Source organism: Natrix helvetica (assembly GCF_964273705.1).
Source record: "Natrix helvetica genome assembly, chromosome: 2".
Lineage (NCBI taxonomy): Eukaryota > Metazoa > Chordata > Lepidosauria > Squamata > Natricidae > Natrix > Natrix helvetica.
The window spans coordinates 149,784,109-149,801,750 of NC_138552.1; the positions used below are offsets into that span (position 1 = coordinate 149,784,109).

The 17,642-nt window shown below is 39.1% G+C and overlaps 1 protein-coding gene across 1 annotated transcript in view; it reads right to left on the reverse strand.

Moving 5' to 3' along the window:
• The window catches only part of GREB1 (growth regulating estrogen receptor binding 1), a 128,871-nt gene extending 111,438 nt beyond the window's left edge, over positions 1 to 17,433 (reverse strand). Inside the window, exon 1 of the mRNA XM_081940111.1 lies at positions 17,367 to 17,433. The gene's annotated coding sequence lies outside the window, so the exon portion shown is untranslated. The remainder of the gene's footprint in view (positions 1 to 17,366) is intronic.
• Positions 17,434 to 17,642: the final 209 nt, after the last annotated feature.

The following is a 17,642-nucleotide window of genomic DNA, read 5'->3' on the forward strand; positions in this document are numbered from 1 at the left end:
TTTGCTACCTGCGCACAATGTGTGGGCACACACCAGATGCTGTGCGCTGCACAGAACAATTTACAGTGAACTGCGCACATGCGGTCACTAAAATTCAAAATGGCACCGCCCAAGCAGTAGCGAGGGAACCAGTTCGGGGGCGTGTCAGGCCTGGGTCATTGCCGGTTCTGCGACCCATGCCTGAATTCCACTATCGGTTTTGCCGAACCAGCAGCAATCCACCTCTGACACGTATGTATATGCATGTATGTATGTATTTGGTAGCTCAATGAATTTTTCTTGATGAGGGCTGAATGATGAGGCTTTAAAGATTTGTTTATATAAAAAGATATGGGAAGAAGAGATATCTTGTTGTAAAGTGATACATTATTTTATTTTAAAAATGAAAGGAATACAAAGTTGATTTATTTGATTAAGGTTAAAAAGGACTAAATGACAAAACTTTAACATTTCTTTATACATAAGACATGAGATATGGGGAGAAAAAAATCTTTCGTTGTAGTATCAGAAAATGTGATGTTACTGAAAGTGTTCTATATATCTTAATGAAGGAAATCATTTCTTTATATATATTTTTTTTCTTTGTTCTTTTGTTACATTTTCTTTGTTACCGTTTTACTTCTCCAAAACATTCTTTTTTCTGAATTCTTTCCTTTTTCTTTTTCCTAGTTTGTATTAGTTTTTTAATACTTGTATCCGTAGATCTTAATAAAAATTATTTGAAAGAAAGAAAATATTTTACAATTATGTGTATTTTAAACCAATTCAAATTTCTTCCAATTAAATGTAAGATAACAATGTAGGTAATTTTAATCAAGGCATGCATCACTTAGCAGCTACAAATCAATTAATCTATCCATCTTATTTGTCTTATCAAAAAAGCAAGCTAACTTTACAGGGTGAAAAACCGTGTACCCATATATGCATCTAGTTACTGAAATGTAACTACCTCATAATTTACTACACTCAAGAGTATTTGCATTCCTAAGGTCTTTGTGGAATTATGGTTTCTAGATAAGAAATAACAGAGAGATGTAAACGGCTGTTGCAGACATTTGCACCAAATGACTAATAAATTGCACTCAAGGTTAAACTAGCACATTAGATAATCAATATATGTGCTTTTACTAAACACATAGTAGTTAATTGGAAAGTAGCCTCAAACCATGAAGGATAAGGAAAATAATGTTACTTTTCTCTCAGAATCCTATCAATATTCTTAAACCTTTGGTACCGTGCCTGTTTTGTCTATTATAAGGTACAGAAAAAAATATTTCTTCTTCTTCCTCCTCTCCCTTTTCCGTGTTGATATTTTATTTTAAAAATGCACAGGAAAGTTTTTGGAGAAACAATTTTTAAATAAAATGTTCACTATATTCTCAGCATAAGTGCTAGAATGAATTGCTGTTTGTCTGCTTGGCTCAGTGCAGAAGCGGGTTCTTACTGGTTCGGACCGGTTCATCCAAGTAGGTAGGAACTCGGCTGCTGACACCTCCGAACCGGTTCTATCAGCGGCTCTGTAGGCGCCACCATCTTGTTTTTTGCTTCTCCGCATGCTAAGAAGCAATTTTTTCACTACTGCGTATGCAGACATAGCGGACATCAAATATGTGCACACCTGAAGCGCGTTCCTGAGCGAACCATCAGTAAAAGAATCCAGAACCCACCCCTGGCTCAATGGCTAAGATGCTGAGTTTGTCAATCAGAAAGGTCAGCAGTTCGAATCTCTAGTGCCGCGTAACAGAGTGAGCTCCCATTACTTATCCCAGCTTCTGCCAACCTAGCAGTTTGAAAGCACGTAAAAAATGCCAGTAGAAAAATAAGGAACCACCTTTGGTGGGAAGGTAACAGCGTTCCATGCGCCTTCGGCATTTAGTCATGCCGACCGCATGACCATGGAGACGTCTTTGGATAGCGCTGGCTCTTTGGCTTTGAAACGTAGATGAGCACCACCCCCTAGAGTCAGTAAAGACTAGCACATATGCATGAGGGGAACATTTACCTTATCTGCTTGTTTAGTCTGATGATTACTGTGACATGAAAATGAGATCATGGCTAGCCAATGTCCATGGTCTAATTATGCTTACATAAAGACCATCTGATTATTGTGCCAAGACATTTTCATTGCTCCTGATACTGCTGTCAGCAACCATTACACTCCTGAGACTTTTGCAGCAGGCTGAGGTGAATGATATATATGGTATCACAAAACAAAATCCATTCACAAAATACTTGCTTTAAGGTTTACACTACGGATAATCCTCGACTTACAACCGTTCACTTAGTTAATCGTTTGGCATTACAATGGCATTGAAAAAAGTGACAGGACCATTTTTCACAACTTTGACCATTGCAACATCCCCATGGTCACATGATTTACATTTGGATGATTGACAACTGACTCACATTTATGATGGTTGTAGTCAGTGGTGAAATTCAAATTGTTTTACTACTGGTTCTGTCGGCGTGGCTTGTTGGGCGTGGCAGGGGAAGGTTACTACAAAATCTCCATTCCCACCCCATTCCGGGGGAAGGATATTGCAACATCTCCATTCCCACCGGGCTATGAGGCCAGCCAGAGGTACCCTTTGCCGGTTCTCCCAACTACTCAAAATTTCTGCTGCCGGTTCTCCAGACCTGTCAGAACCTGCTGAATTTCACTCCTGGTTGCAGTGTTCTGGGGTCATGTGATTTTGTGACCTTCAGACAAGCCAAGTCAACGGGGAAGCCAGCTTCATTTTACAACTGTGTTGCTCTCTTAGCAAGGGTGGCAAGAAATGTCATAAAATGGAGCAAAATTCACTTAATATATGTCTCATTTAGCAACAGAAATTTTGCGCTCCATTGTGATTGTAACATGAGAGTGACCTGTATAAGGGATAGTCATCTTTCTTGTCCCCACGGCTGCATGCAGATAGGGGCTTGAATATTTTGGGTGACCCAAACTTTCCTCTTCTACTGGTCTCAACACAGCTGAGATTTTAACTGCAGCAGAGAAACAGGAATGCAGACCCACAGTCCTTTAACCTTCCCTCTCCATTGATCTTAGCTACATCAGGATTGTTGGAGAATGAAGATTAAACCCTCAAAATCCCACTAGCCTTCAGTACAGGTGAGATTGCTAGGAATGGAAACTTCAGGCTTTTGTTTCCAGCAATCTTGGATGCATTAAGTTGTTGAAGGTGATGGATTAAGGTGTTGAAAGAAAATTAAGAATTGATAGGAATATCACCAACAAAGGTTTTTCAGTTTATGAAGGGGACAAACTGGAAGGACTGAGCTTTATTCTTAAATGCACCATACAGAATAACAGAGATGGAAGGGACCTTTAAGGTCTTCTAGTCCAACCCCCTGCCTAGGCAGGAATCCCTACACCACTTCAGACAAATGGTTATCCAACAACTTTTTTAAAACTTCCAGTGTTGAATTTAAATGCCTAACATGGGACATAAAGGCGGAGAACGGCTGGTTGTTCGCTCCTGATTTACACACAATAGGAACAGTATAGAGCTTTAATGAAAGATTATTACGCAAATTGGTCCTAACTCCTTTTTTTCAGGATGTTGTAACTTTGAATGGTCACTAAATGTACTGTTGTAAATCGAGGACTACCTGTATAGAAGAAGAACTGAGACATTCACCTAGCTCTTCCTCATGTTTTTTGAACCACCCCACTTAAATACACTGGGGATCTTTTTCAAATGACTTGTCTTCATGGCACTGTCAATGTCACCCCCCCCAGCCCAGAGATGAGGTTGCTTTAAGTCAATTTTAACTGTTCCAAAGCAACATTTCCAACTCAATCTTTGCTATGGACATGATCTAGCATTCTTCATCAGCAATGTGGTTGGTGATGCAATTAGGGGGTGGAATCTGTTCCTGCAGCCTAACCAGGGGGCTAAATACTTCATTTCACACATTTACCTATACTCAACCAATCTCTAGTCCCACCCCACATTAAGAAGTACAACAGACAGGTTTGTTTTTATCCCACTGGCAGATGATGCTTGCTCTGTCTACCTCCCATCCTACGATTGTATTAGCTATCAGTTATAGAAAAAGCAAAAATATAATTTGCATCGTGAACCTGTAGGTAACAGCATGTAAATTTTAACCGTATCTTGTGATAAAACCTCTGTAACTCAATGTATATACCGTATGTTTGTTTAGACGTAATTCCATTTATATTCTCTGGGGTAATACTTAGCTACATATACGTAAGATTAATCACTTAAAAACAAAAACTATAAAAGCAAATAAAGCATGCCTTTTTCATTGAAATTTACTATTTTGTTGACATATGAATGTAATCCTTTAATCTAATCAAATTCATACAGTTAAATATGCCAGGCATCATTAACTTGCTTGACAACTCTGATTGTTCAACACACTGGTAAGGAATGAGCCATTTTTTAAATGTGTATCAATATGTCAATTGTATTTATTACTTTAGTAGTTAGAGGTTTTTTTCTCTAATAAATTAGTTCTAATATCTGAAGGCAGTCTTAGATTTGCTGAGAATACAGTAACAAGAACATACATTCTACTTTTCTCTTTTGGAGGATGGAAAGGTTTTTAATTCTTTTTCTTTCAGGTTAGTACATGTATGGCACAGTGGTGGGATTCAATTTTTTTTACTAATGGTTCTGTGGGTGTGGCTTTGTGGGTGTGGCATAGCTTGGTGAGCATGGCAGGGGAAGGATACTGTAAAATCTCCATTCCTTCCCGATCAGCTGTGACTCGGGAGGCAGAGAAGAGATGGGGTCGGAGCAGATCAACAGTGGTATTTACCGGTTCTCCGAACTACTCAAAATTTCTGCTCCCAGTTCTCCAGAAATTCCAGGCTTGGATCCCATATTTGTGATTCTTGCCCTCTCTTTTTGCCATATATTTTCAGAATTGTAATTTGTCTTACTGACACGTGGGCATTCTCAACCAGAAATCTCAAGACTTGGACCTCCTGGAACAGTTACATCGTCACTGAATTTGAAGAAAGCCTTCAAATTCCCCACAGCATTTATTTTAATGGAAACTTGCTGTGCCTGAGAAGCAAATTAGGGAAGAACAGTCTCTTGGATACGAGAAAGCAGTGTGAGGAAAGAACAAAATTGAGTTATGGAGAGACAACACGTACAGCACAGTGCGTTGCCTTGCACACTGAAGCTTAGCACTTCATCCTGTTCATTAGCAAGAGTACCGACTGCAGAGTTTCAGGTTTCAACACAAAAAAATGCCATTCTGAATGAAGGGATCTCACAGAGGATGGGGCTGAAAGAAAATCACAAGCGTGAGCCTGAGCTGGCCATACTCCTGAGATAGGAAAGTTAAAATAGGCAAAAGAGAGGAAAAAAAAGTTAGAAGAGCCAGTTTGATCTAGTGGTTAAGGCATCAGGCTATAAACCAGGAGAATGTGAGTTCCAGTCCTGCCTTAGGCACAAAAACTTGTCAAGAGTTTGTTGCAGAAAAATCAAATCCAGAAAGCACATATCAATGACTGATTCAGCTGGATTCATTAACTTCTTTATATACATAAGAATAAATGAATAAATGTACAATACTAACAGGTGGTTCTTCCAAGTAAACACAAGGCAGGAGAGTTACAGGCAAACACAAGCAGTTAGTTTCATTGTAGCAGACAAGCCCAAACAGACTGCTTGTTCACTTCTTAGAGCAGCAGACTGCTTCAGTTTCTGTTTCAATTCTTCGTGCAGACTCAGATCAGTTTTAGCTCCCATTGGCTGACTTAGTTGCTATGCCTATTCATTGGCTGACCTTGTCCCTATGTCTCTCCTAGTCATGAATATTTTAACAAAACTGGCTGCGTGACCTTGGGCCAGTCACTTTCTCTCAGCCCAACCCACCTCACAGGGTTGTAGTTGTTGATGTGAAGAAAATAGGAAGAGAGAAGAGTATTGGGTATGTTCATCACTTTGAGTTATTTATAAAAATAATAAAGGCAGGATTAAACAAATAGCATAAAAACAAATGAAACGTTTTCTCTATCTTCTTGCTGATATCTCCTTGTGCCATCTGAGTTTTTGTAGACTTTCCTACCTATGGCTAAAGACCCAATATGAAGGGAACAAATAATCTCCAGGACTCAAATGGGGTAATTATCTATCGTCCTCAAATCGTCCAAAACTGACAAAAGATTCTTTTTCCTCACTGCAGAGCAGAAGTGGGTTGCTGCCGGTTCGACCTGGATCGGCCAACGGGTAGTAGTAGCGGCAGGAGGCTCCACCCACCCATCCAGACGCTTCTGCGCATTCGCAGAAGTGTCAAACATGCCCGCAGGAGCTGGTAGTAAAAAAATTGGCAACCTACCTCTGCTGCAGACTGTTTCCTAACTGAGAGAGATCAATCTTTCTTCTGATCTTATAATGGCTCTCCCAGGGTTGGACCTTGAGACAAAAGCCCAGCATCCCACAGGCCACAAGTAAATAGACACCCAGGGACTGACAGATGCTGGGATCCAATTGGCTCAATCTCAACATTTGGATCTGTCATGGTTTGTAAGAGTAAACTAGAGGTAGACAAGAGCCACAACCAAGACAGTGGTCAGACAAAAGCAATTCAAGTCCCAAACAAAAAGGTCATTTGTGAAAGTGCTTCAGATTTGACCATCCTTGAATCTCATGGAGAGAAAAAAAACGTGTGTGTGAGGGGGGGGAGTGCATTCAGACTTGCAAAATATTCTTACTGAACCTTATAATAAATGTAGCATTAGCTTTTATACATTTGTCTATGGAGACTCTCACTCATTCAGATCATGGTTGTCCCAAAGGTGCTTTTTCAAGAGGCAACTGGAGATTCTTGGTTTTCTTTGGGGACATTTCACTTCTCATCCAAGAAGCTTCTTCAGCTCTGACTGGATGGTGGGGAATGGAATTTTTTATACATTTGGTTTCCTAGTCCGTCTCCCTCGAACGGCTGGCAATATGACACAGTATGATGCTGTCCTGGCATTGCTGACCATAGTATCCTTTGTTTCTTCTTATTTTCAAACTTTCTAGTCAGGTGGCAGGCAGTGAGTATGGATCCTTTTATTACTATTATGTGCACAACAATGTAAAATCCCAACTGCCAGTTCTTTAGCTAATATTGGCCCTCATGCTCATCCAATGTATATGAGTAATAATGCCCTCATAGACATTATTAACTAATTTAATTATACAGTATATTGATTTTCCTACCCACCTTTTCCAAGTAACTGAACAATGCTTATCCTCCGGCAATACACATCCATCTGGAAAGAGGTGCTCATAAACCCATTTGTATTTTAAAAATGCATCACTGTATCATTTATGGGAAGGGTTAGGTTGACCTTAAATAATAAGAATCTACCAAGGTAGCCAAGTGGGTAGACTGCAGAAAAGTAAACCACACAAATATGGGCAGAAGACAAGTGCTGATCTTCATAATGACAGTGTTTGCTTGTTCTAGCCAATCTGCCAGCAAAATGCCACATACCGTACACAACAAACTTTGGAGTCTTAGCTTACAGGATGTGGATTGTCTGAATACACTGAATATCTATGTGGCTGGCCACTTTCTCGTTTGCAATGCTGTCCTATGAATAGCAGGTAATGCAACTTAGGAGTAGCACATTGTCAAATGTGGCTTTTAGAATAGAATAAAATTCTTTATTGGCCAAGTGTGATTGGACACACAAGGAATTTGTCTCCAGTGCATAAGCTCTCAGCGTACATACCAACAGCAAAGTGATAGGTCACAGATCATAACCATAAAATACAACTAACATAAGTCATAAAAAGATACAGCACAGTGATAGTCATGGGATACTAAATAAAAACATTCAACATACCTAAATCATAAAACACAAACCACAAAGTTATAGTCATAAGGTGCTAAAGGAATAGACAATAGGAAAGATGAGAAGGATAATAGTAATACAGCTGTACTACGTGGTTTGACATCCCAGGACAATAAGAATAGTGTTGTGGAAATTAATTGTTTAGCAGAGTAATGGGATGGGGAAAAACCTGTCCTTGTGTCTACTGGTAATTGTTTTGGTGTGCAATGACAGAGCATTTCCAGCTGGTGATGGAATATGAGATGTAGTCAGAGCCACCAAATCACTCTCTTGGGTCAATAAGGCTATTAAGCACAGAGAGGGGCAGACACTCAGTCCTGCACGGTACCAATACTGGAAGTACTGTAACTAACATCTGACTGCCACTCAATCATGGCTGAAAAAGCCAGATTAAGACCATTTTGGATGTGTAATGAGAGATGGCAGCTTGTCCCATGCCTCAAGTAGCAGAATATCATGGGACAATTATCCCTATATCTAAGGCTACAAGGTTTGGGTTGCAAAAACCAGGACAAGCACCAGGCAGCTGTAAAAAGTTACACTTTTGTCAGTCTTCTTGGTGCTGTCTAATAGACGGTTGCGTTTTTGCAGTTCAGACAGGATCATCCTGCTGTGAAGCAGCACCTGCCCTGAGGGTTGGGGGGGGGGAGGAAGAGGAGGTTAGACTTCCACGTGGCGACACAAATCTTGTGCCTCATACACATGACACATCGCACAAAAAAGGAGGTGGTTGTGCTTGGATCTGCCCAAATTGCTGGCTGTCCACTGAAGCAGAAGGATTTAAAATTATCAGACAAAATCTGAAAAGGAACTTAACTAGATGAGAATGGCTTGCAATTTCAGGTGGAGCAGAAGAAACCTACATTAAATAATTTGCCAATGTAAACTTTCACATTGTTGCAATAGGATGCAGGCAGAATAGAATCATTATGGTCTAATGGTGAAGGTGTTGGCCTAGAAACTTGGGGAACATGAGTTCCAGTCCTGTTTTAGGCATGAAAGTCAGTTGGGTGAGTTTGGGTGAGTCATTCTCTCTTAGCCCAATCCACCTCACAGGGTTGTTGTTGTTGTGGGGAAAATAGGAGGAAAAAGGAGTATTGTTTGTGTCTGCTATCTTGAATTATTTGTAAACATAGTCATAAATGCCTAATAAAATAAATAAATTATATTGTTTATAGGTTTCTTTGCACACAGAGACTCTCTTGATTTTATGGTTTCACAAGGACAGAGACTATTTTATTGGGGAGGAGAAATGTTATTATCTGCTACCTTATAAAAATTAAGAGGACAATGTCACACTCCTAAGAAACTTTCCCAGCTTTCCCCAGGGTTTTTTTTTTCCCTCCTGAAAAGAGACCAATTACATGGCAGGGGGCAAAGGATGAGGATGAGATAACAGCGTTTAGCTGTTACTTTGATGTCCACACAGGCACCATCCTCAGCAACTGACCAAGGGATACAAAAGAGGCTCTTGGGTTGCTGGGAATCCCGTCATTCTTCTCACCAGCTTTTGATATTCCAAAGCGTCCCATACCCTGACCTCTGCTCTTAGACACAAAGATCTCATTTGAAGAACCATCAGCCATGTCAAAAATTCTTTCCAAATCTAGCTACCCAGCAAAGGATTTCTTTACTTTTCTCACACTGCTACTCTTTTTTAAGATGCCGTTTGGTTTCAAAATGTTTTTTCTTTCTTTCTTTCTTTTCCTTTCCTTTCCTTTCTCTTTCTCTATTTCTTTCTTTCTCTCTTCTTCCTTTCCATTCTCTCTCTCCCTTTCTCTCTTTCTTTCTCTCTCTCTCTCCTTCCTTCCTCCCTTCCTTCCTTTCCCTTTTTTCATTTCTTTCCATATGCAATCAACAATCTTAGAATTTTTAATCACATAGGACTTTCTTCTTTATACATTAATGTCACATTATGCAATCAAACATTCTAGTATAAATGCATTATGCAACATGCACAAATTTCTGGTCCATTTTTCTGCTGCAGAAACCCCACCCAACCTGGATTTTGTACAATTTTCTTGTTTCAATTTGCATAACAAACATTTATCACAGACAAAAACCAATTCTGAACTTTATTAAACTTATAATCAATAACATTTATTTAAATAACTGCCAAAGCAGTAGCAGGAGAACAGGCAGGCTAGTTATGTGCCAGTTCATAAGAAGAGCTGGAAAGGATTCAGGGAAGAATTTTAATGCTTTCCTGGCTATGACAACTGACAACTCCTAGTTGTAAAAGTTGCAGCTGCAAAAGAACAAAGCTTTCTTTGGAGGAAAACTGGAGGAGTAGGAATGTTCCCAGGGGTCTCATTTAGTTTAGAGCAGCCCAAGAAACAAAAGGAGAGGAAGGTCAAATTAACCTTGACTTTGGGAATCAAAGTGTTATAGAAACACAAGGTAATCTTTTGATCTCTCTTCTTCTCTGATGAGCTCAGATGAGTTGCTACTGTTCAACATCTATTTCATAATGAGATTGAAGAAAAAATGGGTTGATCTCATGTACGCCAAGCTTCTTGTAAGAAGGAACAAGTGTAAATACCCTGTCTTTTCAATATGTGTCAGTTCCTAGCAAAGATCAACCATGCTAGTAGTGGGATACTCTAGCAAAGATCAACCATGCTAGTAGTGGGATACTCTAGCAAAGATCAACCATGCTAGTAGTGGAATACTCAGTACATAACCACATACATAGATGACTATCACACTATGCTCTTTTAGGTAACACAGTTCAAAGCACAGAAAAGGAGTAGACTAAATGTATTGAAGGCAAAACATGAGAAATAAGAAATGGAATTAAACTAAAATTTAGTTCAAAAACAGTTTGGACAATCATTTAACCAGGGCAGTATAACGTCTCCTGCTTTGAGCTGGGAGTTGGACTAGAAGACTTCCAGGGTCCCTTCCAGCCTTATGATTCTATGTTCTATGTTCTTACTTTCTACAGCATTCATGGGAGCTTTCCATAACTTTCTATCCTTGTAAAGTCATCTTTTCTTTTACCCCTCCTGTATGTTGCTTCTCATACAGCATGTAAGTTCTCATCTTTTTTGAGGATCTCATCTAGCTCCATCCAGCTCCTCAAAACCAACCATTTTTCTCAGTCTTCTGCTTCCTCTCAACACATTCATTCTGCTTTCATGTATTGGTTTTGCAGTTTGATTTTCGTTTGCCTTCTCTATAATCACTGTACAACATAGTGTACAATTAGTCCTCGACTTATGACAACTGAGTCCAAAATGTCTGTTGCTAAGCCAGACAGTTCTATAGTAAGTTTGCGTCATTTTGCGACTTTTCTTGCCCCAGTTGTTTAGTGAATCGCTACAGTTGTTAAGTTAATAAAGCAGTTGTAAAGTGACTCTGGCTTCCCGTTGACTTTGCTTGTCAGGAGGTGATAAAATTTTATCACATGACCCCAGGACATTGCAAACATCATAAATATGAACCAGTTGCCAAGCATCCAAATTTTAATCATGTGACTATAGGGATACTACCATGGTCATTAAGTGTGAAAAATGATCATAAGTCACTTTTTTCACTGCAGTTGTAACTTTGAATGGTCACTAAACAAACTATTGTAAGTTGAGGACTACCTGTATTTCTTTTGTACTGGTGAAAAAAAAATGGATTGAATCCTCATTTGTACTTGACCCTGTCTCTTTTTGCTTCTTCACGCAAACTCCATTTCCACTGCATTCAACTTACTTTTATGTGTCTCCTGACTTACCCAGTTCCTACTTCTGTTTAACAAAGTGGGAAGAAGCTCACTACATAGAAAGTCATTTTCATTTCTTTGGACAAACGTTCATCCCTTACAACAGACTACACACTACCTGCCACTTTTCTACTAGCAGTTATACATTTTTGATTCATTTTAAAGGTGAGGAGAGAATGAAGCAGATGGGCTTACACTCCTTTTATTTACCACAGAAAATCCATTCAGGAGGCAAAGAACAAATAGCTGTCTCCTGGTTCTAAGAAATATGGTTCCTTTGTGTGGAAATATCCTGGGTTTGCTACCAAGTTCCTCATTTGCTTTCCTCCCTAGCTTCAACTCTATACTTCTGGGGTTTTGCCTTTACATTTCTGTATCCATTTAAAAATACGGAGCTGCCCACATTATTTTTGACATGATAACATCATGACAGTATATCAGTCTCCTATAATACAATGACAGTTTCATCATATGCATGTGTGGTACGATTTGAAAATCATATCTGAAGATACCCAAAATTAGAGCTGGGTGAGAATAAAAAGCAACCTCCCACTTCTGTGTCTCACTTGACTCATTTTATAAATTTTTATAATTTAGAAAATAAGCATCTGGAGCTACAAAAAGGATGTTTAAAATTTCCAAAACACATTTATGATTATTTATTTATGTATTGTAAAATGTTTTTGTATATACCTCCTCCTCGTCATTTGTTTGTATATTTGATTGTACGCCGCCCCGAGTCCCTTTGTGGAGAGGGAGCGGCCTATAAATTGAATTAATAAATAATAAATAAATAAATACATGAAGTAACAGTAAAAAAAAAACACTTGGCTGAGCTTCATTACTCAGTAGATCTCTAGCATTTAGCTATAAATTTAGGTAAAAATGTTGCTCCTGCTGTTTCTTCAAAATAATCTCATTGTATTAAAAAAAACACTTCAAGCTGCAATCTTCCATTCTTCCATTAATCAATTTCGACACCACTGACCCAGCCAGTTAGAGCTTCCAACAAATAAGTCAAATAAGGAAGTATCACGGTTTCTTGGGGGGAGGGGGGGAATTACAGCTGAGCACTTTTAAGTGCAGAGACTATGTTGTTATCGCTCAGCTGAGGCCCAGAGCATCATTTAATGCTGACTTTTCTTGGGAGGGCAGTGAGTAAGTGGCATTTCATGGCCCCCTTGATCCTTCCTCTGCTAGGCTGAGCTAAAAGAGAAGGCAAGATAGAGAAAGAAAATAGATCCATGAGGTTTTAGAGCTGCAGTGGCCACGGAGGTTGCTTTCAGATCAGCTTCCTTGGATGTCTACAGAGAAGATGGGTTGGACCAGAGGTGAAATTCAGCAGGTTCTGATAGGCTCTGGAGAACCAGTAGCGGAAATTTTGAGTAGTTCGGAGAACTGGCAAAGATTTTGCACTATCCTTCCCCCAGGAGTAGGGAGGGAATGGGGATTTTGCAGTATTCTTAACCTGCCATGCCCACCAAGCCATGCCCACAGAACCGGCAGTAAAAAAAAAAAGAACTTTACCACTGGGTTGGACTGCTAGGCATCTAATAAATCCATCAGAATTTGGAATCATATTTCATTTAATCGTTAGAGATGTGAATACTCAGCTAGATTGATTTGTTACTGATGATTTGTGACTTAGTATAACATTCATTTGCTCATTTTGGCTAGCTACACTAACCACAGTTAAGATTTACACGTGAGCCCAGCCATTGCAAGGAGGCCAAGCATAGAAGCCAAGGGATAGAAAACAGAAGCTAACAATGTTTGAAGGAATACAGAAAACAACCTGTTGGTGAACAGCTCATAAATGTGACCTGGAGAACAGCAGTCTCAGTTTATGAAACAAAAGTTCTCAAAGGGGTTAAAATAAAATCTCAATTCTTTTCTTCCTAAGGAAAAGATCAAGGTCACAGCCTTGCAACTTTTGCTGATTCATAGAGGCCGAGAACTATCATGTTCATTAACAGCCCCAAGAGCTGAAGTGCAGGACTTTCTCATCCTTGAATCTGAACTCTTTTTCAGCAACAAGAGTGAAAATTGAACCTATTCAATGCACGTGCATCACTTGGGGTCATTCCAAACAGAAAGAGGACAAATAAGAAAATGATATTTATTTCTGTCACTAATGCACCACTAGACGATTCATCCCTTGAATGCAATTGTCTGTTCTAGCTATGCACATTTTACCTGCAAGAATTAAGGCTATATAATGGCACTAAATTGCTAGTTCTTTTCTTAGATCCCCACAGCTAGGACAATCCTTTGTCCCTTTGGTTTAACTCCTCAGGCATTTTGAGTCACTGCCACTGCTGCTCAGAAAGCATTTTAAAGTCTCACTTTTCAAAGATGTAAATTCTTGAAGAGTGGCCCCTTTAATCTACTGGAACAAAAGCAACATAAAGAAGTTAAGGCGTCTTGAAGACAAAACATATTAGTAAAGCAATGACTTTGCTTCCAAATCTTCTGCCTACTATAATCACAGCGCGCTCTGTACAAGTTTACAAGTTTCTTTATCTGATGTTGCTTTTTGGTTTCAAGAGGATCTTGCAAAATGCCAAGCATAAATGTAGTTCGAGAGCACAATACTAGATACAGTATATTTACTGGTGAGTAAGCATCACTATATACTTGTGATTAGAATCGTGATTTAGCATCTTTTTTTTTACGGTGATATATGCTTTGACTGGAATTTCATATTATATCTGGATACTTTTTATTTTACATTAGGAATTTGAAATTTCATGGTGGAGCTCAAACATTAAGAAACTCAAGGCAGTAACTGAAAATTTACCAGTGAAAATAGATATAGGTACCACCAGTATATATAGTTTGGATTCAAAAAATGATGTTTTCTATATAATTTAAATTAGTGAAACTGCAGAAGAGCTAACCACGGAACTAAAAGAAAGAAGACTAAAGACTAATAAAAAAGGAAGACCACAGTTCACTATAAAGGTTATTGATTACTTTTCAAACACCACTGAATTAAAGATTCTTCATGTTTTTGTTCCCCTCCTTTCATTCCAAGGGGTTTATATTGGACAACATCCTGGTAAAAGTAATAAATAAATGTATTCATTTTTTTACATCACAACCCAGATTAACAACACCAGAATAAAATGATTATTGTTGACTTTAAATCCCATATAATGTTCCTTGCTAGTAGGAAGGATCCAGTTTAAGATGGGTTGGCTAGGGAATATCATATTTAATATTTAATTGTTTATAACCTTCTGGAAAGCATATTGTAAGGCTAATAAGTCTTATTTACTAGTTATCTGGACTCTGAACATTTCAAGAAGTTCTTAAATACGCATCCTTGTTTCATGTTTCCCATTTAATAGAAGTAACATGAAATTAGCTCTGGAGGACCCTTTCTATGGTGACATCTTTAAAGTTAAATGTTTCCCTATCAGTCATGTCTGACTCCAGGGCACGGCACTCATCTCAGTTCTTGGCCAAGGGAGCCAGGATTGTCCGAAGATGATTTCTGTGGTCGTTTGGCCAGCATGCCTATACACCAAAAGCACACTGTTACTTTCCCACCAAAGTGGTACCTATTAATTGACTTGCATTTGCATTTTTTATTATGAAACAAACAAAAAAATATATTTATTATATAGCTCTCTGGGTGCTTTTTGCCATCAAGGGAAGAGTTTTCCATCCCCAGAGCTTTTAAGAACTGAAGTATGGCAAGCCAACTGGTGCTGGTATGTATTTTTATAACTTCAGCTGTATTTGTCATGATTTTGAATATATATTATTCTTATGTTTTTCCCTACTGGACAGGCCCCTATATAAAAAACCAAAGTTATATCACAAATTTCCACAATAACTGGCATTTCAGAAATGGTACCCTACTATGTAAAGTAGGGAAGCAGAATCTTTTACATACATAGAAAAGACAGACTATCATCCCTGTTCTGCCTCCAAGGAAGGTTCTTAGTAACTTCCAAACAGAATTGCACAAGAAAAAGAACGCAGCAAGAACAAATTGTGCTCATCTTCTTTCAAAGTACTAGTTGCATAAAAGACTGTTGTACAAGCCAGGCTTGTGACAAGACTGCAGTTGAGATGAAAACAATTTTCAGGCCTAAATTCAAAGAGCATAACCAACAGAGTATCAGATTCAGGCTGAAGTGACATGTTTTTTATTTATTTATTTCACCTTGCAAATATCTCTCACTGTAGTCACACAAACAACTATTGACTTAGCTTCTTCAGAGTCTTGCTATGAAGTTCGTCTGGTATGTAGAAACTTTACATAGGATTGACAGTCATAAATGTAATAAACCGTAGGCATACAACATGGATCTCTTATGGATATATTGTACCAGAATTTAGGATAAGAATACTATCAGCAATAATGAAATATTTATCGAAGCTTTCTTGGGGATAATGTTAGCCTTACAATAAAATAGCAGGAAAGGTTATTTTTTTTAATACCGTAGGGGGAGATGAATAAGTTATCTCAATGTTCAAATTAATAATAAAAAAGAAAAACCAAATGCAGATTAACTGGCACTCCTTCCCTCATTTATTTTCACTCTATGTAAAATATTACACACACACACACCTATGGCAAAATAATTTGAAGCAGGAAAATAAAATGTCTGAGTTACCTGTACTTACAAAATTAAAATAAGCAAAATATGATAAAGTAGGACACGTTAATGTTGAATAAGGAGGAAGCCAAATTTTATCTTGGTTTTAGGACTTGTTCTTAAACAGAACGAATTCAAAATTCTGACTGGTTTCACAAAAATGAGGCAATCACCTTAGCCCTTCTTACAACTCATGTTAAGAAAAAAACTTGCAAGGAGAAGAAAAAAAGCAAGTGAAAGGAAGAACTCCGATATTTCTTTAAGGATGCTCACACATGACTGGGAGAGGTTCACATGAAATAAAGCAAGACACACTCAGACACAAATGATACGCATGCATTAAATAATAGCAGTTGCTTTAGAAGTTTTTGGCCTGTAAAAAAAGAAAAAAAAGAGACGGTCTTGGGACCTAAAAGGTCCACAAAGTTTCTGAAACCCTAAACTCTAAAAACCTTGCCTGCTGAACACCTACAACTGCCTTCTCCTACCACTTGGCTTGCTGAATTATGCTGGAAATTTGAAAATACCTCCCCTACCCATTGGATGTGCCCATCTTTTCTAAGGTTTTGGTTTTTTTGAGTCAAAACTCCTCTGAGCAAAAGGATACGAATTCTGCTCACAACTTTGCTCCAAAAGAAACAAAAACAGGATTCATTCTACTTGTAGACCCTTCTCCATTCACTCTACCCAAATCCCTTATTGATCGCTCAAGCTTTCCATCAAGTAACCTTCGAATAGTGATAGCTGCCAAAGGTTGCTGGGGAGGAACGATGATTGGAGGGGGGGGGGTCCCTAAGAGTTTACACTTTAGTATGACAAAGTTAAGGGGAGCCAGCCAACCCCCTTACAAAAGAAAGGTCAGCCCCACAGCCATGGAGCTAATTCTTTCTTCTTCTGGAAGTGCCAAATCATTGGATAGTGATGATATTTTCTGCTGGCTGGGAACTTATTGGGAGATTATAACCTAGAGTCCTTTTCTCTACTCCCCGCCCCCCCAATCTAGATTTCCTTTCTGGCTGGTCCTGGGTGCTCAGGTCTCCGTTCAGAGGAGAAGAACTACAGTCCCCACTACTGCTTCCTAGATATTCTGATTTCTTTCTCCTTTGTGGCCCCAGCTTCTCCTTCGCTTCCTTAGGATTTGCAAAGGGTGTGTATGGAATCGGGATTTTCCTAAGGGGAAGAAGAGGAGGGAGAGAAATCTTACCTCGGAGGGCTGCCTTTGTTGCCCGAAAGGATGACAATTAGTTAGGGAAGCAGTCGCCTCCTTTTCCCTAAAAGCAGCGTGCTCTAAAGAAAAGGAGAAGGATGCTCACGCCTCCCTCCCTCCTCTCCAACCCTCCTCCTCCTCCTCCACAACTCCCTCCCACCCATCCCCTGAAAGAAAGCGCAGGCTGACCTTCTGCTCTTAGTCACTACCATTGATCTCCTGCTTTCAAGCCCGCGCAACTTTGCAGGCTTCTCCACCCTACAGCATCCCGAG